We start from the raw sequence: 23,687 nt of genomic DNA, 5'->3' as shown, positions 1-23,687 counted from the left end.
ATTGTTGCACTTGCTGCAGACGGTACGGTCTGAAATGTCACCATCGTTGCAAAATCTTACACACAGTTTGTCCCATCAGAAAGTGTATGGCGTGCGCGGACCGTCGACGGTGTTTGGATTGCGTGTGGAAGTTTCCTTCACAATCCCCACGGTTGCTTTCTGTCACTCTTGGTCGACCGGTACTTTTCTGTTCACGGAGACAACTAGTGTCATGTTTCAGAATCTTACCGGCAATCCACACTCTCTCGGTGTCTGTACCATAGAAGATATTTCGTTCCCTTATTATTTATTGGCCCCTTCACTTGCTCTGGCCACCTTTCCGCACACGGCTTGTCCAAGTATAGCGTATTTCTCATCTAACAATCATTTGTTACTGTGATTAATTTCTCACGATACGTCTGTAAAAACTTGTTCCAACAATACTAGTACTCTCAAGAGGAGCCATCTCAACAACACGGTATTCCACGTTACATCTGTAGTCCACAGCGCAACATTTAGCTAACATTGCACGGTTTCCTTTATCGTTGTTTTTGTTTATATTGTATGCACTTTTACTGTATTATAAAGTAATAATGTCCTTCTCTCAGTTATTAGGCATCAGTTTCTCAAGAAACTAAAACGTAATTGCATCATTTGAGCTTAACAAGACTTGGTTACTGATTACTTCTGACAATTACGTTTCATACATGTATATTTAATTTATTTGTTTTGTTGAGGATAAGAAAACATGAACCCGATTTACAGGAGAGAGTCGTCGTATAAGGGACAATTTATGGGTTGATAATGGTCTCAGTATGAGCTCTGACTGGTTGAAACTGATTGGTGCGTAGTTAAACAAAAATTATATTTACGTTTCTGATGGCCTGATGTCATCGTAAAAATATCGATTACATTAATTTACTTGATGGCTCGGAGACTATTTAGTCTGGTCCACACTGTAAGAATGGAATATAAAATGAACTGTTATTAAGGAAGATACATTAGAGGGGTCAACATTAGGTCTCAGCTGTATTTATGACGAAGGAATGGCAGTAATACTCATACAAGTTGATGGAAAGACGTGTAGATAGCAATACTAGCCAGAACAGGGCACAAAGATGTGTAGGCTTTTACGTTCTGCCCACGATGGTCTGTATGATGTGAGTGAGAAATTACAGGAAAGGAAATCGGCTGTGTCGTTTTCGGACTACAAAATGCAGCACTTCCTCAAACGACCTAAAGAAACTACGAAAACCATAAATCTGATGGCCAGACTGGAATCTGTTGTCCTCGTGAGTGCGGGTTTATTGCCTTATCACTGTGCCAGCTCATTTGGGACTATCAGCAAAGGCGTAATGGCGACAAAAGTGCCGACTGAAGTTAATGGACTACTACCTAATTCATTGAGTTTGGAAATACAGGAGTGATAGATTAACAAATACAGGAGTCTGTGGTAGAAGGTGACACACTAAAATTCGACGTTTTGTGTTCCTTGCTTAAGAGAGGATCGATATCGTACAAAACATGTTGTCATATTTATTTATGTGTATCTGATCAAATAACAAGTGAAACTAGTTTATTTAAATTAGTGTGTACAAACTACTCACGTGGTTCTCGTATTACTGAAGTTCTCGCGGAACAATTAAAGGCAAACAGTCGCGTGTGCACTATCGATTCGTCATCGGTAGCGTGAGGCAAACATCTTTGGAATCGCTAAGAAACGTCATTCTTGTTTCGCGATAGGAAGCATGCGTGACCTGCCACGGTGGCAGATTTACTGCCATGTATAATTTCCCACCCTCTCGGACTAAGAAGGGAACTGCTCGATTCATTAGCATGGTGAATTCCAGTGTGTCCAACTAGCTGCTCCCTTAAACCAACTATGTCATAAAGGTGAACCATTTAAATGGTTTTGTAGCCATAAGGCAGCCTTGGACACATCCTAGTAACGCACCTGTTTTAGAAATTCCTGATCCCCAGCGTCAACGTATCCTCCAGCCTGATGTTTCCAATTCTGAATTTGCTGCTATCTTATTGCAAAAGACTGAGAGAGGCTGTAGGTAGTTGCCTATGTCTCAAGGGACCTATCGGTGGCAGAGGTTAAATACATAGTCTGTATACGAGCTGGAGGGTTTGGCAGTGCTATTCCGCCTGGAGAAATTCAAGACAAACTTGGAACATGAGATTTTGTATTGAAAACTGACAATCTGGCGTTGGTGTTGGCGAGGCCCCAGAAGACTGGAAGGAAAGCTCAGCAAGATGTTACACTTTCAGTCTCCCGATTTGTCGTAAGGCATGGTAAAGGTTCTGACAACCAGTTGGCTAATACAAAAATGGGTTCAAATGGATCTGAGCACTATGGGACTTAACATCTTAGGTCATCAGTCCCCTAGAACTTAGAACTACTTAAACCTAACTAACCTAAGGACATCACACACATCCGAGACCGAGGCAGGATTCGAACCTGCGACCATAGCAGTCCCGGGGTTCCGGACTGTAGCGCCCAGAACCGCACGGCCACCACGCCCGGCAGTTGACTAATACATTGAGCCGTATATACACTGAGGTTCATGATGCCCCCCAAGAAGCAACCCATTAGGACGAGGGCAAGGCTTATCTGTGTAGCATAGCTACCCTAACTGAACTTCCATCTCTTTTTAGAGTAGCAGCAACGTTAGCCATTGCTAAAGAGGATGGAGGATCAACTCCTTGAGGGGAAGAAGACAGCTATGTATCACCTTAACAGACCTTTCCTTTATTATTACACCCACTACGAAGGCAAGTTGAAAATATGCCTTCCTAAGCAGTTAGCCCCGACATCTTCAAATATTTTCATCGTTTCTTATCTGAGGGTCATTTGGGATCCGTCATCATGAAAATCAGAGAGCACGAGATGTGCCCATCCCTCATCTCCGCTGTCAATAAATGGGTTGGCCAGTGCCAGGAACACCGGTTAGCAAAGCCGAAACCCAATAAACGTCAGGGATTACTGGACTCTAGTCGGGAAGAGAGTCTGACGGACAATTTGTTCATGGACTGTTTTGTGCTCGACCTCGAACAATGCGAGGCAATAAGTGTATATTCTATAAACTTAAAAAGCGTCGCATGTTGGTGGTGCTATTGTCCGAAAGAACAGATACCATTTTCATATTTTATCTAGCCGTGCCCACTAACAATTCATCATCGATACCGCCAGTCTCCTCCCTGGTGTATCGTGAGAGGGTGCTTGCGCGACCAGCCGCAGTGACTCACCAGCGAGCTGCTTTGTTGTTTGGTCAGAGCCGTCTTGCTGCTAGCTGGAGAAGGAATCTTCTGAGTGGCGACAGGTGCTCGTTCCGAGGGGCAGAAAAACAAACAAGCATTTCTTGACGTTATGATGTCTTTTGAATGGCTCTTTGACTGCTAAACTCATTCAAAAACAAGTAGCTCGAGCTCCAAAAATGTCCTGGTTCTCCCCTCTGCTTGATCTATGGGTAGAGGGACAGAATGGAGCAGAGGATGTATATGGAAATGTTTGGTTCTGTGGGGTGATTGTGCTCAGTGGTTAAGCATACTCACTCCCAAGAGAGGCGTACTGGCAGCGGCGTTATTATTATTATTTATTTTTTTTTTTAGCCAAGTGAACTGGTTTGTCTGTGTTGGCCATATTTATTTGTGCTGGACGGGGGAGTAGCGAAGACTATAACTAGTTAAATTTCATATTTATATATATATCCTGTAATCACATTATTGATACCTAAATGAAGCGCGAGATTAGCCGAGCGGTCTGAGGCGCTGCAGTCATGGACCGTGTGGCTGGTCCCGGCGGAGGTTCGAGTCCTCCCTCGGGCATGGGTGTGTGTGTGTTTGTCCTTAGGATAATCTAGGTTAAGTAGTGTGTAAGCTTAGGGACTGATGATCTTAGCAGGTAAGTCCCATAAGATTTCACACACATTTGATACCTAAATGTTTTTAAATTGTTATTTATTTGATTATTAATGTTTTAACAGAAAAGACGTTTTGCCACACTATTATTCCTCAGCATCTAGCCATCTTAATCTTCCAATCTTTCTTTAAATTTATCACTCACCGACAGGTGTACAAGAGTTCAGCGACTAAGGTGGCACTGTTCTCCGGAAGTTAATAAACCATCCAGTTGGCTAATTTAATAGCGCTTATGTAAGCAATCAGTACACATGGTGACATGTTCTGTTCTTAATTAATCGTCAACAGCTATCGTAGTAGCTCTCATAGTTAATGGACAAGATGGTGGCATGTTTACTCTGGTATTGAATGCTCTTAGCTTAAAGTGATAAGTGTCATTTTGAATGACAGCAACTTATAACCCAAAGAAATGAAACCCTCAGGGTGTCACAGGTCGTTTCCCAACCGCCACCACTTCCACTTAGTCCTCGCAGCATTAGTAAATGCAGGGCATGCTAGAAATTTATAACAAAGCACCCAGTGGCTTTGGGAGTTTTCGCAAATATTCTGGATGTACGCTTTTTTCGGCAACATATGACCGTATTTACGGTTTGTGGCTGATTGTTAAGAGACGCGTATTTCAGTTTCACTGCTACTTGAAGGATTCCTCCCCCCCCCCCTTTCCCCCATTTTTAAGCAAATACACATATATTTGACTCCACTGCTATTCTCTCATACCTTTTAGGAAGACACATGTAAATATGTGTTTCGTGTGTTTTGACACAACGCACGTAAATACAAATTTTACCGCTATTTTCAGGATGTACACGTAATATAAATAACGTTAAATGTTTAAACACTGGCACCACCAACATACGAGTTATTTAAGTTTGTAGAAGAATTTTATCGATATTCCCCCAGTATTTCTCAAATGCCTATAATTTTACCAATTTTTGTAAGACAACATATGTAAATATGGCTGTTTCGTTAAAATTATATCGATTTTCTCCGCAAATAGCACCTTTCTTTTTCAGGAAGACACACATAAATACATCGGTGAAACTATCACGACATCACAGTAATCTAACAAATTACATAGATATTCGACGCTAAACAGCTTTAGCCGGCCGCTGTGGCCGAGCGGTTCTAGGCGCTTCAGCCTGAAACCGCGCGACCGCCACGATCGCAGGTTCAAATCCTGCCTCGGGCATGGATGTGTGTGATGTCCTTAGATTAGTTAGGTTTATGTAGTTCTAAGTCTACGGGAATGATGACCTCTGATGTTAAGTCCAATAGTGCTCAGAGCCATTTGAACCCACTATTGTTCTTGCTCTATGTAAATGATCTGCCATTCTGTTTGAGTCAAGAGAGAGAATTGCTTCTGCTTGCTGATGGTACAAGCATTGTTGTGAAAGCGAGCAAGAAAGCGTCAACAGAGAAAATAGTAAATGACGGTTTTGCGAAACTTACTGAATGATTTCACACAAATGGACTGGCTTTAAAACTGAAAAACGAACTTACCCGTCGCACCTTTTTGTGTATGACGCAACTATCAGGTTCCCTAATACTATATGATTATAGCGGACGTGCAGAAAAAAAAGACAGAGAAATGTATATGCATTCATGAAGCCTGCAGTACGCAAGAAGCGCACATCTGTGCATGTTCGCAAACGCCTACCGGATATAAGTCACTTCCAGCTCTCGGGCTGCTTTGCATTACTTTGGGCACGTGAACTGCTAGGACGGTATGCGAATAATTGCCATGTCTATGTTTAAACGAACACCACCTAGTGTAGCGTCTCCCAAGAGCGTCAAAAGGGCACAGTCGTATGTGCTCCTTAAGGCTTTTTCCGTACGTTCGAACATCTCGGTGTCTCAGGCAATGCTCACTTTTGTAAGAGACAGCTAAAAAACAACCCCTACCACCGGTGGATGCAAGTGCCGCCCAGCTCCAGCAACAACGGGATTCTGTACTCCATTAGAAGTCTTCACCCCCCCCCCCCCCCACCACCACCCCCGCCACCGTTCGCAATCCACCGACCACTGCTCACTAGCCGCCTACAGAGTCCGTCGGCAAAGTTTCTTTGGACGAAATGCGGAAGGAATTACGAAACTATATCTGAACGGAAGTATCCAGACACACCACTATTACGAGATCCGCTCACTGGTAAAATCGCACTTCGTATTGAAAAAGAGAGGAAAAAAGAATCGTGGAAGACAAGTCTGGGCCGGGTGCGTGGGGTTTGCCATGTGCCTAAGTGCTTCGTCATTTTCCAGGGCACTTTGGCGAACATAACAGGAACATTTCGGCACTGCTTAACACAGTTTGTCTACTATACACATAGAAACAGAGGTGGAATAATATGACTGCAGCATATAGAAGGTCAGGGCGAAGGCCTTTACTCCTACAACATTTCGAAGATACAGCAAACCTATTCAAAGGAAATTAAATACATCACTCTTGTCGTGCAGAGTCATTACCCGACAGGTTTGATAGATGACACCGAGTTTTTTTTAAGGAATGGTGACTCATTTTCGTGTTTTCCCGAAATATTCAAGAGGTTCGCAGGGATAAAGATATCGCATGTCTTCCTATGCGTCCTCGTCTCGTCCATTCTATTCATACTGAAATCCTGCTATGGCTTTTTACTTTAACTTGTGGTATCATTGTTGTTGTTGTTGTTGTTGTCGTCTTCAGTCCTCAGACTGGTTTGATGCAACTCTCCATGCTACTCTGTCCTGTGCAAGTTTCTTCATCTCCCAGTACCTACTGCAACCTACATCCTTCTGTATCTCCTTAGTGTATTCATGTCTTGGTCTCCCTCTACGATTTTTACCCTCCACGCTGCCCTCCAATGCTAAATTTGTGATCCCTTTATGCCTCGAAACATGTCCTACCAACTGATCCCTTCTTCTAGTCAAGTTGTGCCACAAGCTTCTCTTCTCCCCAATCCTATTCAATACCTCCTCATTAGTTACGTGATCTATCCACCTTATCTTCAGCATTCTTCTGTAGCACTACATTTCGAAAGCTTCTATTCTCTTCTTGTCCAAATTAGTTATCGTCCATGTTTCACTTCCATACATGGCTACACTCCATACAAATACTTTCAGAAACGACTTCCTGATACATAAATCTATATTCGATGTTAACAAATTTCTCTTCTTCAGAAACGCTTTCCTTGCCATTACCAGTCTACATTTTATATCCTCTCTACTTCGACCATCATCAGTTATTTTACTTCCTAAATAGCAAAACTCTTTTACTGCTTTAAGGGTCTCATTTCCTACTCTAATTCCCTCAGCATCACCCGATTTAATTTGACTACATTCTATTATCCTCGTTTTGCTTTTGTTGATGTTCATCTTATATCCTCCTTTCAAGACACTGTCCATTCCGTTCAACTGCTCTTCCAAGTCCTTTGCCGTCTCTGACAGAATTATAATGTGATCGGCAAACCTCAAAGTTTTTACTTCTTCTCAATAATTTTAATACCTACTCCAAATTTTTTCTTTTGTTTCCTTTACTGCTTGCTCAATATACAGATTGAATAACATCGGGGAGAGGCTACAACCCTGTCTCACTCCTTTGCCAACCACTGCTTCCCTTTCATGCCCCTCGACTCTTATGACTGCCATGTGGTTTCTGTACAAATTGTAAACAGCCTTTCGCTCCCTGTATTTTAGCCTTGCCACCTTTAGAATTTGAAAGAGAGTATTCCAGTCAACATTGTCAAAAGCTTTCTCTAAGTCTTCAAATGCTAGAAACGTAGGTTTGCCTTTTCTTAATCTTTCTTTTAAGATAAGTCGTAAGGTCAGTATTGCCTCACGTGTTCCAACATTTCTACGGAATCCAAACTGATCCTCCCCTAGGTCCGCAACTACTAGTTTTTCCATTCGTCTGTAAAGAATTCGCGTTAGTATTTTGCAGCTGTGACTTATTAAACTGATAGATCGGTAATTTTCACATCTGTCAACACCTGCTTTCTTTGGGATTGGAATTATTATATTCTTCTTGAAGACTGAGGGTATTTCGCCTGTCTCATACATCTTGCTCACAAGCTGTTAGAGTTTTGTCATGACTGGCTCTCCCAAGGCTGTCAGTAGTTCCAATGGAATGTTGTCTACTCCGGGGGTCTTGTTTCGACTCAGGTCTTTCAGTGCACTGTCAAACTCTTCAGGCAGTATCGTATCTCCCATTTCGTCTTCATCTACATCCTCTTCCATTTCCATAATATTGCCCTCATGTACATCGCCCTTGTATAAACCTTCTATATACTCCTTCCACCTTTCTGCCTTCCCTTCTTTGATTAGAGCTGCGTTGCCATCTGAGCTCTTGATATTCATACACGTGGTTCTCTTCTCTCCAGAGGTCTCTTTAATTTTCCTGTAGGCAGTATCTATCTTACCCCTAGTGAGATAAGCTTCTACATCCTTACATTTGTCCTTTAGCCATCCCTGCTTAGCCATTTTGCACTTCCTGTCGATCTCATTTTTGAGACGATTGTATTACTTTTTGCCTGCTTCATTTACTGCATTTAATATTTTCTCCTTTCATCAATTAAATTCAATATTTCTTCTGTTACCCAAGGATTTCTAGCAGCCCTCGTCTTTTTACCTACTTTATCCTCTGCTGCCTTCACTACTTCATCCCTCAGAGCTACCCATTCTTCTTCTACTGTGTTTCTTTCCCCCATTCCTGTAAATTGTTCCCATATACTCTCCTTGAAACTCTGTACAACCTCTGGTTCTTTCAGCTTATCCAGATCCCACGTCCTTAAATTCCCACCTTTTTGCAGTTTCTTCAGTTTTAACCTACAGTTCATAACCTGTAGATTGTGGTCAGAGTCCACATCTGCCCCTGGAAATGTCCTACAATTTAAAACCTGATTCCTAAATCTCTGTCTTACCATTATATAATCTATCTGATACCTTTTAGTATCTCCAGGCTTCTTCCATGTATACAACCTTCTTTTATGATTCTTGAACCAAGTGTTAGCTATGATTAAGTTATGCTCTGTGCAAAATTCTACCATACGGCTTCCTCTTTCATTTCTTAGCCCCAATCCATAATCACCTACTATGTTTCCTTCTCTCCCTTTTCCTCCTGACGAATTCCAGTCACCCATGACTATTAAATTTTCGTCTCCATTCACTACTTGAATAATTTCTTTTATCTCATCATACATTTCATCAATTTCTTCATCATCTGCAGAGATGGTTGGCATATGGACTTGTACTACTGTAGTAGGCATGGGCTTTGTTTCTATCTTGGCCACAATAATGCGTTCACTATGCTGTTTGTAGTAGCTTACCCGCACTCCTATTTCTTATTCATTATTAAACCTACTCCTGCATTACCCCTATTTGATTTTGTATTTATAACCTTGTATTCACCTGACCAAAAGTCTTGTTCCTCCTGCCACCGAACTTCACTAATTCCCACTATATCTAACTTTAACCTATGCATTTCCCTTTTTAAATTTTCTACCCTACCTGCCCGACTAAGGGATCTGACATTCCACGCACCGCTCTGTAGAATGCCAGTTTTCTTTCTCCTGATAATGACGTCCTCCTGAGTAGTCCCCGCCCGGAGATCCGAATGGGGGACTATTTTACCTCCGGAATATTTTACCCAAGAGGACGCCATCATAATTTAATCATACCATAAAGCTGCATGCCCTCGGGAAAAATTACGGCTGTAGTTTCCCCTTGCTTTCAGCCGTTCGCAGTACCAGCACAGCAAGGCCGTTTTGGTTAATGTTGCAAGGCCAGATCAGTCAATCATCCAGACTGTTGCCCCTGCAACTACTGAAAAGGCTGCTGCCCCTCTTGAGGAACCACATGTTTGTCTGGCCTCTCGACAGGTACCCCTCCGTTGTGGTTGCACCTACGGTACGGCCATCTGTATCGCTGAGGCACGCAAGCCTCCCCACCACCGGCAAGGTCCATAGTTCATGGGGGGTGTGGTATCATAAGAAGCTAAAAGCTGTGGTTTGATGCTCTGAAACGTTAAACCTTTAGATAAGAAGTCACCCATACGTGAATAAACGCAGTTATACTAACTTCAATTGAGGCGTCGTCGTTACAAGAACTTTCGCAGAACACAACGGAATAGGTACATGGGGGATTCAACAAGAGCGAACATAAACAAAACTGAAACTGTGGTGCTTACAACAGCCCTCACACAGTAACTACTAAACGTGTCCAACAACGACATCTTACAGTTTCAGTTCTAATTGTGTAAATAATTTTGTTCTCTGTATCCTATAACGCCTAATAACTTGAAAAAAAAAGCATGAGCTTGTGGTAACAGAAATTATCTCGAAGTTTCCGTCTTTGCTGGTTCGTGTCTTGAAGTGTAGCAGCTTTATGAACTTTATTTGATAAAACCTGAATCTCTCCTCAAGGAAGGTTTAACTTCGGTTAAAAATAATTTGGCACGTTTAAAGAAAGTAGTTCTTGAGTTAAAGCATGGGGAGGTAAGGAACACGAGGAATGTTTACTTGAACGCAGGCCGAGGGGTATGACCAAAAGACTCGCAAAGGTCCGAAATTATGCTCACACTTAATATAATGTTCAATACTTGAGTACGAGGCGTAATGTTTCATACATAATTCCAGTACCACGGACCATATGCCTTTACATTCCATCTCGATGCAAGTTATAAAAGAAAAGCAAATCACTAGCATTACCATCCAAAGTATTCCATATTTGACCAATAAACTGTTTCCTGCTATGTACGAACCTCTTGTTTACATGAATGTGACCTGCTTCGTGATATCAGATCACATTGTAAGTAGGCTGTTTAGGTTTTTATATTGGTAACACCACGTAGCGCTCTGTATGAAAATCACTGGCTGTGCTGTGTGCAGTGTGTGGCTGGTGGGCATTGTTGGAATATTCGCTGTTGCAGTGTTCGGCAGCTGGATGTGAACAGCGCGTAGCGTTGGGCAGTTGGAGGTGAGCCGCCAGAAGTGGTGCATGTGGGGAGAGAAATGGCAGAATTTTAAGAGCGAACGATCTGGACGTGTGTCTGCCAGAAAGAGTAAATCTGTAATACTGAATGTCATGAACTGAGATATATATACACTCCTGGAAATGGAAAAAAGAACACATTGACACCGGTGTGTCAGAACCCACCATACTTGCTCCGGACACTGCGAGAGGGCTGTACAAGCAATGATCACACGCACGGCACAGCGGACACAACAGGAACCGCGGTGTTGGCCGTCGAATGGCGCTAGCTGCGCAGCATTTGTGCACCGCCGCCGTCAGTGTCAGCCAGTTTGCCGTGGCATACGGAGCTCCATCGCAGTCTTTAACACTGGTAGCATGCCGCGACAGCGTGGACGTGAACCGTATGTGCAGTTGACGGACTTTGAGCGAGGGCGTATAGTGGGCATGCGGGAGGCCGGGTGGACGTACCGCCGAATTGCTCAACACGTGGGGCGTGAGGTCTCCACAGTACATCGATGTTGTCGCCAGTGGTCGGGGGAAGGTGCACGTGCCCGTCGACATGGGACCGGACCGCTGCGACGCACGGATGCACGCCAAGACCGTAGGATCCTACGCAGTGCCGTAGGGTACCGCACCGCCACTTCCCAGCAAATTACGGACACTGTTGGTCCTGGGGTATCGGCGAGGACCATTCGCAACCGTCTCCATGAAGCTGGGCTACGGTCCCGCACACCGTTAGGCCGTCTTCCGCTCACGCCCCAACATCGTGCAGCCCGCCTCCAGTGGTGCCGCGACAGGCGTTAATGGAGGGACGAATGGAGACGTGTCGTCTTCAGCGATGAGAGTCGCTTCTGCCTTGGTGCCAATGATGGTCGTATGGGTGTTTGGCGCCGTGCAGGTGAGCGCCACAATCAGGACTGCATACGACCGAGGCACACAGGGCCAACACCCGGCATCATGGTGTGGGGAGCGATCTCCTACACTGGCCGTACACCTCTGGTGATCGTCGAGGGGACAATGAATAGTGCACGGTACATCCAAACCGTCATCGAACCCATCGTTCTACCATTCCTAGACCGGCAAGGGAACTTGCTGTTCCAACAGGACAATGCACGTCCGCATGTATCCCGTGCCACCCAACGTGCTCTAGTAGGTGTAAGTCAACTACCCTGGCCAGCAAGATCTCCGGATCTGTCCCCCATTGAGCATGTTTGGGACTGGATGAAGCGTCGTCTCATGCGGTCTGCACGTCCAGCAGGAACGCTGGTCCAACTGAGGCGTCAGGTGGAACTGGCATGGCAAGCCGTTTCACAGGACTACATCCAGCATCTCTACGATCGTCTCCATGGGAGAATAGCAGCCTGCATTGCTGCGAAAGGTGGATATACACTGTACTAGCGCCGACATTGTGCATGCTCTGTTGCCTGTGTCTATGTGCCTGTGGTTCTGTCAGTGTGATCATGTGATGTATCTGACCCCAGGAATGTGTCAATAAAGTTTCCCCTTCCTGGGACAATGAATTCACGGTGTTCTTATTTCAATTTCCAGGTATATATATATATATATATATATATATATATATATATATATATATATATATATATATATATATATAATGGCTTTTGAACATTATTGAGTTAAATACATTGTTTGTTCTCTATAAAAATCCTTCATTTGCTGACTATGCCTCTCAGTAGTTAGTGCCTTCGGTAGTTAGAACCCTTTATTTAGCTGACAGTAATGGCGCTCGCTGTATTGCAGTAGTTCGAGTAATGAAGATTTTTGTGAGGTAAGTGATTCATGAAAGGTATAGGTTATTGTTAGTCAGGGACATTCTTTTGTAGGGATTTTTGAAAGTCAGATTGCGTTGCGCTAAAAATATTGTGTGTCAGTTTAGTGTTGATCATAATAAGTAAAAAGACTTTGTTTGTGTACGTTCAGTTTTGCTGAGCTGTTTGAAAATCAAATAACGTAAGAGGTTTATCAGCACATTAATTCATTAATTTTTCTAAGGGTTTTTTTCATAACATCCTCAGATGCACTTCTGAACGGGGTTTAAAGCATACAGTCGTCATTATGATCCAGAAACAGACACCTACCTTCATTATCTACGCCACATAACAACCATATGAGCGACATACACGGCACGAGAAAATGAATTCCATCATAAGGGAAGGAAGGGTACTCGGCCTTCTGAGAGTAAAGTGGTGTTATTTGCAAAAGCCAGGGCGGCACAGATCAGATTTACCAAATGTAAAAACTGACATGTTAAAACCAAAGAAACCTACAATGGAAAGAACAAAATGAAAAAAAGTCCCAGCTAGTAACGCTGAAAGGCAGACGATTAAGTAAACTCACATCATACTAGGCAGAGGATGACAGTATACCTTCAACCGCTCTCCACAGAGGGCCGCGACAGTAGGCCGGTATTACACTATCACATTTCTTTGTCAAAGCTGATACGTCAAATATTTATCTCAAAGAAATTTGATGGTGTAATAGGGAACTTCGTCAAATCCGGCCTGTCGTCAGATATACTACTGGCAATTAAAAATGTTACACCAAGATGATGACGCGCTACAGACGCGAAATTTAACCGACAGGATGCTGTGATATGCAAATGATTAGCTTTTCACAGCATTTACACAAGGTTGGCGCCGGTGGCGACACCTACAACGTGCTCACATGAGGAAAGTTTCCAACCGATTTCTCGTACAGAGGCTGGAGTTGACCCGCGTTGCCTGGCGAAACGTTGTTGTGATGCGTCGTGTAAGGAGGAGAAATACGTACCATCACGTTTCCGACTTTGATAAAGGTCGGATTGTAGCCTATCACGATTGCGGTTTATCGAATCGCGACACTGCTGCCCGCGTTGGTCGAGATCCAATGACTGTTAGCAGAATATGGACTCGGTGGGTTCAGGAAGGTAATAGTAACTCCGTGCTGGATCCCAACGGCCTCATATCACTAGCAGTCGAGATGACATGCATCTTATCCGCATGGCTGTAACGGATCGTGCAGCCACGTCTCGATCCCTGAGTCAACAGATGGGGACGTTTGCAAGACAACAACCATGTGCACGAACAGTTCAAAGACGTTTGCAGCAGCGTGGCTGCGGTTACCCTTGACGCTGCATTACAGACAGGAGCACCTGCGATGGTGTACTCAACGACGAACGTGGGTACATGAATGGCAAAACGTCATTTTTTAGGATGAATCCAGGTTCTGTTTACAGCATCGTGATGGTCGCATCCGTGTTTGGCGATATTGCGTCGAACGCACATTGGAAGAGTCTATTCGTCATCGCCATACTGGCGTATCTCTTGGTGTTATGGGTGCCATTGGTTACACGTCTCGGTTACCTCTTGTTCGCATTGATGGCACTTTGAACAGTGAACGTTACATTTCTGATGTGTTACGACCCATGGCTCTACCCTTCATTCGATCCCTGCGAAACCCTACATTTCAGCAGGATAATGCACGACCGCATGTTGTAGGTCCTGTACGGGCCTGTCTGGATACAGAAAATGTTAGACTGCTGCCCTGGCCAGCACATTCTCCATCGTGTTGAAGCTGCATGGACAGCTGTACATGTACACGCCATCCCAGCTCGGTTTGGCTCAATGCCCAGGCGTATCAAGGCCGTTATTGTGGACAGAGGTGGTTGATCTGGGTACTGATTTCTCACGATCTACGCGTGAAATGTAATCACATTTCAGTTCTAGTTTCATATATTTGTTCAATGAATACCCGTTTATCATCTGCATTACATCTTGGTGTAGCAATTTTAATGGTCAGTAGTGTAAATATGATCAAATCTAAGGCCTCGTCGTCTTCTGTTGACTGGAATGTGAAATGTAACCGCTTGGAGCGCTGGCGCTGGCGTCGCTACAACAATTTGACGTATCTGTAGTGTAAACATGGCTTCAAAGTTGTTGCTCCTTCGACTCTTTTTTTTTTTAATAAACTTGCTTCGACTAGGGTGGGTGCGGCGAGCAACGAGCACAGTGCATGCTATTAATTGTGTGTTGATGGGCAGGTGGAATATGCTGCAGGCGACTTCGTGTCCACAATCACAGAGACAGCCATCCATCTCTACATCTAGAAACATCCAGGCAGCTTGTCAGCAACACGGAATAAAGGATTGGTCACACTCTAAAATAAAAAATTCTTTCTTAGTTTTCCATTAAAAAATAAAAATAATTGCCGATATAGTGTACTTAACATTCATTTAGCTTCACATATTTCCCCTTCAGTGCTTTATAAATTCTTTAAGACGTTCCTGAAATTATGTTGCTTATGCAATGTGAGATTCGAGTGGTGTGTTGTAAGCTAGAGTTGCTCTCTCTCCTGTATCAAGAAATGCAGCGTCACAGTTTGCCTGTCTTCTACAGATATAGCATTACTCAAGAGAGTATTCTGTTTTGTAAGAATTTGCAAAAAGGTGGGAATTTAAGGAGATGGGACCTGGATAAACTGACTAAACCATAGGTTGTACAGAGTTTTAGGGAAAGTATAATGGAACAATTGACAGGAATAGGAGAAAGAAATACAGTAGAAGAATGGGTAGCTCTGACCGATGAAGTAGTGAAGGCAACAGAGAATCAAGTAGGTAAAAAGACAAGGGCTAGGAGAAATCCTTGGGTAACAGAAGAAATATTGAATTTCATTGATGAAAGGAGAAAATATAAAAATGCAGTAAATGAAGCAGGCAAAAATGAATACAAACGTCTCAAAAATGAGACTGACAGGAAGTGCAAAATGGCTAAGCAGGCATGGCTAGAGGACAAATGTAAGGATGTAGAGGCTTACATCACTAGGGGTAAGATAGATACTGCCTACAGGAAAATTAAAGAGACCTTTGGAGAAAAGAGAGCCACATGTATGAATATCAAGAGTTCAGATGGAAATCCAGTTCTAAGCAAAGAGGGGAAAGCAGAAAGGTGGAAGGAGTATATAGAGGATCTATACGAGGGCAATGTACTTGAGGACAATATTATGGAAATGGAAGAGGATGTAGATGAAGACGAAATGGGAGATACGATACTGCTTGAAGAGTTTGACAGAGCACTGAAAGACCTGAGTCGAAACATGGCCCCGGGAGTAGACAACATTCCTTTAGAACTACTGACGGCCTTTGGAGAGCCAGTTCTTACAAAACTCTACCATCTGGTGAGCAAGATGTACGAGACAGGCGAAATACCCCCAGATTTCAAGAAGAATATAATAATTCCAATCCCAAAGAAAGCAGGTATTGACAGATGTGAAAATTACCGAACAATCAGTTTAATAAGCTACAGCTGCAAAATACTAACGCGAATTATTTACAGACGAATGGAAAAACTTATAGAAGCCGACCTCGGGGAAGACCAGTTTGGATTCCGTAGAAATGTTGGAACACGTGAGGCAATACTGCCCTAACGACTTATCTTAGAAGAAAGATTAAGGAAAGGCAAACCTACGCTTCTAGCATTTGTAGACGTAGAGAAAGCTTTTGACAATGTTAACTGGAATACTCTCTTTCAAATTCTAAAGGTGGCAGGGGTAAAATGCAGGGAGCTAAAGGCTATTTACAATTTGTACAGAAACCAGATGGCAGTTATAAGAGTCGAGGGGGATGAAAGGGAAGCAGTGGAAGGGAGTGAGACAGGGTTGTAGCCTCTCCCCGATGTTATTCAATCTGTATATTGAGCAAGAAGTAAAGGAAACAAAAGAAAAATTCGGAATATGTATTAAAATCCAGGGAGAAGAAATAAAAACTTTGAGGTTCGCTGATGACATTGTAATTCTGTCAGAGACAGCAAAGGATTAGGAAGAGCAGTTGAACGGAATGGACAGTGTCTTGAAAGGAGGATATAAGAGTAACGTCAATAAAAGCAAAACGAGGATAATGGAATGTAGTCGAATTAAGTCGGATGATGCTGATGGAATCAGATTAGGGAATGAGACACTTAAAGTAGTAAAGGAGTTTTGCTATTTGGGGAGCAAAATAAATGATGATGGTCGAAGTAGAGAGGATATAAAAGGTAGACTGGCAATGGCAAGGAAAGCGTTTCTGAAGAAGAGAAATTTGTTAACATCGAGTATAGATCGAAGTGTCAGGAAGTCGTTTCTGAAAGTATTTGTATGGAGTGTAGCCATGTACGGGGGTGAAACATGGACAATAAATAGTTTGGACAAGAAGAGAATAGAAGTTTTCGAAACTGCAGAAGCTACAGAAGGATGTTGAAGTTTAGGTGGGTAGATCACGTAACTAATGAGGAGGTACTGAATAGGACTGGGGAGAAGAGAGGTTTGTGGCACAGCTTCACTAGAAGAAGGGATCGGTTGGTAGGACATGTCCTGAGGCATCAAGGGATCACAAATTTAGTATTGGAGGGCAGCGTGGAGGGCAAGAATCGTAGAGGGAGACCAAGAGATGATTACTCTAAGCTGATTAAGAAGGATGTAGGTTGCAGTAGGTACTGGGAGATGAAGGAGCTTCCACAGGATAGATTAGCATAGAGAGCTGCATCAAAACAGTCTCGGGACTGAGGACCACAACAACAAACAATGTGAAAAACGACTTTGCAGAGAAAATACTGAAGAACACTCTCATCCATTCGTAAGTAATTTATATATTGCCTTTACTTGCTCCACTTGCACCTCGTGTAAAACATTTTGCTGAATGTTTTTAGTATCTGTGGCTTCATTCAAGTATGTTTCCTTTTTTTCGACACTCTTCTTCTAAATACAGCCACAATGGAATTGTGGTACTACCATCTGCAGCGAATAATAACAAGCTGTTGTCCGCCATCTTGAAATTTGACGAAAAATATGATGACAAGTGTAATATCATTTTTAGCGCCACATCAAAGATCTTTGTCTAAGAAACTTGACGACGATTTGAACATTTTCCTTGTCAACTGAGTATAATAGTGTAAAACCGGCCTTAGTCTATGTATTCATGTGCGTCTAGGTGGAGGGCACTAGCGTCACACAGAGCGTTGTGGAGCAGTGGTTAGCACACTGGCCTCGCATTCGAGAGGACGACGGTTCAAATCCGCGTCCTTTTACAGAAAGTGTTCGAAGCGATGACCATTGGTTTCAATGCAGTCCTGCAATCTTCTTATCATGAACTGAGTAGTATTCCTTATCACATTGACACTTATCAAAGCACATGCTCTGACAATTCTCTCTCGTATATAGTGCAAATAGTAAATATTCGCCGAATACAGCTTATCCATCTAACGTGCCATTGACATGTAAACACCATTCGACAGTTTCGCAATACAACACTAATAGGAACGGTAAGACTAGTATCGTCGAATCAAGCGAATGTGAATGATGTATTCCTTTGAAGAACAAGTCGACATGCTTCTCATTTACGGATATTGCCAACAAAATTCAGTGAGAGATAGAGACTTATACGCTGAAAGATATTCTCGACGTACTCACCCTACACGTCGTACATTTAAATATGTACGTGGTAAATTGAGAGCGCCTGGATCTTTAACGCATCGGAAACATATCCAGCAAATGGAAGTTGCTAACGAGGAAACGGAAATTGGTACTCTTGCCACTGTCGTTCGAGATCCTTCTGTTAGTTCGCGTCAAATCACAAGGGAATCTAGCATGAGCCAGAGTAGTGTTGTTCATGTTCTGCATCGCCATAAATATCATCCTTACCATGTCATTCTCCACCAAGAATTAACTGGGGCAGATTGTATGCGTCGCAATGAATTCTGCCGATGGGCTGAACTTCACATTCAGGGGGATGACACATTTATTAATTTGATTTTATTTACTGACGAGGCTACATTCACGAACCATAGAAATCTTAATTTGCATAACATGCATTATTGGGCAACGGAAAATCCACGTTGCACACCAAAAACCGTTGTCGGTGAATGCATGGTGTGGGATTCTGGAGGACAGAATTATAGGCCCCTATTCCATCGAAGGAAATGTTAATGGTAGGAAGTACACCAGATTTCTACATGAAAGATTAGGTCTGTTATTGGAAGAAATACATTTAGGAACAAGGAACAGAATGTGATATCAACTCGATGGGTGTCCGGCACATTTTTCGCTGATGGCTACAAATGAGTTGCTGAGACAATTCCCATTTCGTTGGACTGATCGCGGGGGAGATGTGTCGTAACCGGCTCGTTCTCCAGACTCAACGCCTCTGAACCTTTTCTTGTGGAGATTCGTGAAAGACATTGTTTATAAAGACGTTCCAACTACACCTAAAGATAAGCGAGAGAGAACTGTAAGAGGATGTGCTCTGATTAGTGCCGATGTGATAACGAATACCACTCATTCCATGTTAAAAAGATTGCAGGACTTCGAGTACCTTCTGTAAATTGACGTTCATGCCATCTTTGTGACCTCCATTGACCTTCAAATACCATACTGTTGCACGTCATTGGATTCGTCTCGATAGCCGTTATCAGTAAATAAGTACCATTTAAAACATCAAAGTTGACCTTCATATCTCTGGAGCGACCCGACCTAGCAACAAAAAATCAACGTGATATTATGGCCCCCATTGTCCCATGCAACTTTTGTCCCACAAACTTTTCAGCTCCTGTCATACTTCCGGAGTTATTCTTGGTGGCAATAGTTAGTGACTCACCCTGTATAACAGTCTTTTACTCCTCCTTACTTTTAATAATTTTTTTTAATCACAGCACATCAAATGTGAACTATATTACACTTGAGGATTTTTTATAGTGTTATTGTTTTGCAGAAAGCACCATAGTTTCCTAAGTTTCCTTTGTGAGCGGACATATGCTGTGGAAAATCGTCGAGTAATTACTTGCTTCTTTGAAATCTATGAATTGCAGCATCCATAATACAGCAATGTGTAGTGTTTCTCGAAATAACTAAGCCTACATAAAGTAACAAGACCAAAGTTTCCAAATTTCGAGAAACAGCTGAGAGCGAATGTGGTAATTCCAAAGGATGGACGCAACAAGACGTTTCAACTTTCCGAGTCGGCACTAGTACACCAACACAAGCACTTAAACGGAATTCGGTTGTGTCATTGTTGAAGGTACGTTCCCACTACCCACCTGGACTGACTTACAAAAAAACAGAGAAACCTAAGCTAGAACTACTGCGATTAGAATGCCGGCAACAGCGAATACACTTCATCCACTCCGAATGGCCACTTGTCCATTTCTACTTCTACGTGATTACTCTGCTATTCAAAATAAAGTGCTTGGCAGAGGGATCAGTGAACCACCTTCAAGCTGCCCCCCTACAGTTCCACTCTCGAATGGCGCACGGGAAAAACGAGCACTTAAATTTTTTTGTGGAACCCCTGATTTCTCTCATTTTATCGTGATGATCATTTCTCCCTATGTAGTTCGGCGCCAATAGAATGTTTTCCCAATGGGAGGAGAAAAATGGTGATTGTTTTAATGAATGCCAGTCCAATCCACATATCATGTCTGTGGCACCATCTCCCCTTTTCCGCGATAAGTAAGTTTCGCAAAACCGTCATTTACTATTTTCTCTGTTGACGCTTTCTTGCTCGCTTTCACAACAATGCTTGTACCATCAGCAAGCAGAAGCAATTCTCTCTCTTGACTCAAACAGAATGGCAGATCATTCACATAGAGCAAGAACAATAGTGGGTTCAAATGGCTCTGAGCACTATTGGACTTAACATCAGAGGTCATCATTCCCGTAGACTTAGAACTACATAAACCTAACTAATCTAAGGACATCACACACATCCATGCCCGAGGCAGGATTCGAACCTGCCACCGTAGCGGTCGCGCGGTTCCAGACTGTAGCGCCTAGAGCCGTTCGGCCACTCCGGCCTGCATTGCTTTTAGTAACCATGTGAATAACTTCACACTTTTCTTTATCCAGGGTCATTTGCCACATTTCGCAGCGTACAGATGTCTTATCTAAATCATTTTACAATTAGTTTTGGTCGTCTCGTGACTTTACAAGACGATAAATAACAGCATCACCAGCAAAGAATCTAATAGGACTACTCAGATTATCTCCTATGTTGTTAATATAGATCAGTAACAACACAGGTTCTATAACACTTCTTTAGGGAACGCCAGATATTACTTCTGTTTTACTCGGTGACTTTCCGTCTATTACTACGAACTGTTACCTTTCTGACAGAAAAATTACAAATCCAGTCAAACAATTGAGGCGATATTCCACAGGCACGCAGTTTGGTTTAAAGACGCTAGTGAGGAATGGAGTCGAAAGCTTTCTGGAAATCTGAAAATATGCAATCACTTTGACATCCCCTATCGATAGCACTCATTACTTCCAGAGTATAAAAAGCTAGTTATGTTTCACAAGAATGATGTTTTCTAAATCCGTGCTGACTACGTGTCAATAACACGTTTTCTTCGAGGAAATTCATAATGTTTGAACACAATATAAGTTCCAAAACCCTAATGCAGATCAACGTTAGTTATATGGGCCTGTAATTCAGCAGATTACTCCTATTTCCTTTTTGGGTATTCGTGTGACTTGAGCTATTTTCCAGTCTTCAGGTACTGAAATTCCTGTGAGCCAGTGGTTGCATATATTTGCTAAATATGGAGCTATTGTATCAGCATACCCTGAAAGGAACCTTACTGATGTACAATCTGGACCGAAGGCCTTGCCTTTATTAACTGATTTAAGCTGCTTTGCTACACCGAGGATATCTATTTATATGTTTCTCATCTTGGCACTTGTTCTTGATTGGATTTCAGGAATATTTACTTCATCTCCTTTGGTGAAGGAGTTCCGGAAAACCGCGTTTAATAATTCTGCTTTCGTGGCACTGTCATCAGTGAATTCACCGTTATTATCGCGCAGTGAAGATATTGATTGCGTCTTGCCACCGCTGTGCTTTGTGTATGAACAGAATGTTTTTGGATTTTCTGCCAGATTCCGAGAAAGTATTTCGTTGTGGAAATTATTAAAAGCATCTCGCATTGCGGTACGCGCTATATTTCGAACTTCTGCAAAATTTTGCCAGCCTTCGGGATTTTGTGTTCTTTTAAATTTGGCATATTTCTTTCGTTGCTTCTGCAACAGCAATCTGACCCATTACGTGGGGGATCAGTACCATCACTTATTAATTTAAGTGCTATATATCTCTCAATTGCCTTCAATACTATCTCTTTGAAGTTATTCCACATTTCTTCTACGCTTGATTGATCAGATCGGAAGGAGTGGAGACTGCCTCTTAAGAAGGCCTTAAAAGAATTTTCATCAACTTTTTTAAGATACATGTACTTTGTGTTTCTTTACGATTGTAGGTGTTACCCTATTCAGGCTAGCAGAAACTGCCTTATGGTCGGTGATCCCCGAATTCGTCATCACTCCCTATTTGTCCAGGATTATTTGCTGTTAAGAGGTCAAGTATGCTTTCGGAACCATTTACGATTCGAGTGGGCTCATGAATTAACTGTTCAAAATAATTTTCTGAGAAAGCATTCAGTACAATTTCGGATGACGTTTCATGCCTGTCGCCGGGTTTAAACGTATAATTTTTCATGTATATCGAGGGTAGATAGAAGTCACCACATACTATATTTATTTGGGTAGGGTACCTATATGAAATGAGACTCAAGTCTTCTTTGAACTGTTCAGCAACTACACCTTCCGAGTCTGAGGGTCGGTAAAAACTTCAATTCCACTACAAGGTAAACTACTTCTGACAGCAATAAATACTCCATCAACAATTGTATGTAATCTATCCTTTCTGAATACTGTTAGGTCGCTTGAAAAAAAAACCAGGCTAAATTTATTTCCGGCTTTAATCAGCTTTCCGTACCTATAACTACTTGAGCTTCAGGGCCTTCTATTAGGACCTGGAGCCCTGGTTCTTTTCCAATACAGCTACGACAATTTACAACTACAATACCGATCGTTTCTACAGCTACCTTACTGTCATTTACCTACGCCCTTTTAAATGGACGTCCTTTCTGTGGTTTTCAGAGGCAATCTAACCTAAAAACCGCCCAGACCCTTCCACGCAGTCTGTGTGTAACCGCATCCTGTGTATACTGGGCTCCTGGCCCTTTAAGCGGAATCTGGAAACCCACCACCCGAGGGCACAAGTCAAAGAATCTGCAGCCTACACGGTCACAAAACCGCTTGAGCCTCTGGTTCAGACCCCTCGGTCGGCTCTGCACCAAAGGATCACAGTCGGTTTTGTCAACGATGCTGCAGATGGTGAGCTCCGGCTTGATCTTGCAAACAAGACTGGCAATCTTTACCATTTCCGCTAGCCGCCCGAAACCAGTGAGAATCTCCTCCAATTCAAAGCGACACACGTCATTGGTACCGACATGGGCCACCACCTGTAGTTGTCTTCACCCAGTATTATTCATGGCATATGGAACCACCCTTTCCACGTCCAGAATGAGTGCCCCAGTATGCACACGGATTTGCACCCTGGCTTCCTTCCCCTTCTTGGCAGCAATGCTTTGTAAGGGGCCCTGTTATGTGCCCCCCACAGTGATGCCCCTTTTGAGCAGGCTCAAGCTATGAAACGGAAGCCAACACCACCTGGAGCTGTCAGTGAACGGTCAAGAACCCAGCTCGCATCTGCACACAGCATTCACAGTTCCTATCCATTCCTGAAGTCGCTCCTCCTTCAAGGTCGTAAAAATATGTAATAACAAACGGTGTACTCGCCTTATTAGCAGCAGGAACTCACGGTGCCCTCTCATTGACTGTCTAACCGACACTGAGCTGTTCTAACCAAAACTAACAAAAGCCTGTTCGATACGAGGGTCGATAAAAGCGTCGATACCAACGGCAGTATTCAACGACACGAAATATCGTGCCTAGTAAGCACTCAAACAAGCAATAAATTACAAAAA

Source organism: Schistocerca gregaria, chromosome 5, assembly GCF_023897955.1.
Source record: "Schistocerca gregaria isolate iqSchGreg1 chromosome 5, iqSchGreg1.2, whole genome shotgun sequence".
NCBI lineage: Eukaryota > Metazoa > Arthropoda > Insecta > Orthoptera > Acrididae > Schistocerca > Schistocerca gregaria.
The sequence above is the reverse complement of the archived record's forward strand: the minus strand, read 5'-3'. Positions refer to the sequence as shown.